We start from the raw sequence: 1,952 nt of genomic DNA on the forward strand, positions 1-1,952 counted from the left end.
TTTGTTTTCTTGACATTAGCTTCAGTCCATATAGGAGGCTGTAGTCCTTGATCTTCTGCAGCAAGCACCTCAGGTCCTCCTCAGTTTCACCAAGCAGGGTTGTGTCATCTGCATAACGCAGGTTGTTGATTTTTCCACCAATCCTGATGCCACATTCCTGATGCCCAGCATCTCGAATGATCTGTTCTGCATACAGATTGAAAGGTATGGAGACAGAATACATCCCTGACGAACCCCCTTCTTGAGTTTGAACCATGTAGTGTCTCCTTGCTGTGTTCTGACAACTGCCTCTTGGTCCAAGTATAAGTTTCGCATTAGCACAATCAAATGTTCTGGGATTCCCATTTTTCTTAGAGTCAGCCACAGCTTGTTGTGATCCACACAGTCAAAAGCCTTTGCATAAAAAAAAAGAAAAGAAAAGAAAAAAAGCTTTTGCATAGTCAATGAAGCACAGATAGACATTCTTCTGGTATTCTATAAACTATAAATACTATATAACATGTGAAAGACTAAAGAGCATTATACTGAGTGAACAAACTCAGTCTCATAAGGATAAATACTGCATAAGACCATTATTGTAAAATAGAAGGATAGATAGTAAGATACGTATAAATGTGCAGAAAAGGAAGGGGGTAAAGAGGCACTGGCAGAAAATTGGGAAGGATAGCAGAATATAGTGGGGTAGGGTTGTGAAGGAAGAGAAAAAAGTCGTTGAGGACTTGAAATGATGGGGCCATAATTGGCGTAGATCAATAGTAACTAATGATATAAAATATAGTGTATATCCATTGTTGTTGTGTACCATAGAGTCAGAACCAACCCATAGTTGACCCTTCAGTGGATTTTCAAAGGCAGTTAATCTCATGGGAAGAGATTGCTCATCCATCTTCTGTGGAGCAGCTGGTGGTCTTGAACCATGTGACTTTGGGTTGCAGCACAGCTTCTTGCCACTAGGCCACCAGAGTATATCCATAGGAACCAAAATTTGACCTTAAGTCTATCCTACCTGAATTTAAAAACCAAGCTCAGGAATAGATTTGAGGCCTTGAATGCTGATAAGATGAACTGTGGGAAGATATTAAGAATATAATCTACACCACCAGAACCATATGCCCAGCCCCACCAGAACTGTGAGCCAGGTCCCACCAGAACCATATGCCTGGCTCCACCAGAACTGGTTCCGAGCCCCACATGTGTCCACCCTGACATCTAGCCCCACCAGACACGAGGTGGACAGCTACAACCTGAGTGAGGACCCCACACATGCCCACATGAACAGCTAGCCCACCTAGATAGCTAGCCCCACTGGGCGCAAGCCAGTCATCTGCACCCTGAGTGAGCTCCATGTCTGTGCCCACCTAGACAGCTAGAATATGAGTGAGGTCCCCACAGATGCCCACCCAATGAGCTTCTGCATGCAAACACACCTGGCATATGCCTGTGCCTGTCCTGCTGAGCCTCGTGTCTCCTCACAGCCAGTCAACTAACTGCCTTTAATCTGTAATGCCTTGGTCTGACTTAGCTGTAACAATTATTTGACAGAAGAGACCACTTTCACAGGCCCTGAGCAGAAACTTCCCTTGGTTCACAAGTTCAGAAAGAATCACAAGCAGCATAACTGCCACACAGTATTCTGTAGCAGTGTCTTCAGATCAAGTACCTATCATCCCTATGTTGTTGTTGTTGTTATGTGCCATCGAGTCATTTGCGACTCACAGTGACCCTATGTACAACAGCCCTAAACCCTGCTCTATCCTGTGCCAATCGCACTGCCTCTGACACGCCCATCTTGATTACCCCAGTCACTGAATCAATCCACCTCATAGAGGGTCTTCCCCTCCTGCGCTGTCCCTCTACTCTACCCGGCATGATGTCCCTCTCCAAAGACCTGTCTCTCCTTACAACATGTCCAAAGTATGTCAGATGAAGCCCCAGAATCCTTGCCTCCAAGG

This window comes from Elephantulus edwardii, unplaced genomic scaffold, assembly GCF_000299155.1.
Source record: "Elephantulus edwardii isolate Elephantulus edwardi_28Jun2011 unplaced genomic scaffold, EleEdw1.0 scaffold00470, whole genome shotgun sequence".
Taxonomy (NCBI): domain Eukaryota; kingdom Metazoa; phylum Chordata; class Mammalia; order Macroscelidea; family Macroscelididae; genus Elephantulus; species Elephantulus edwardii.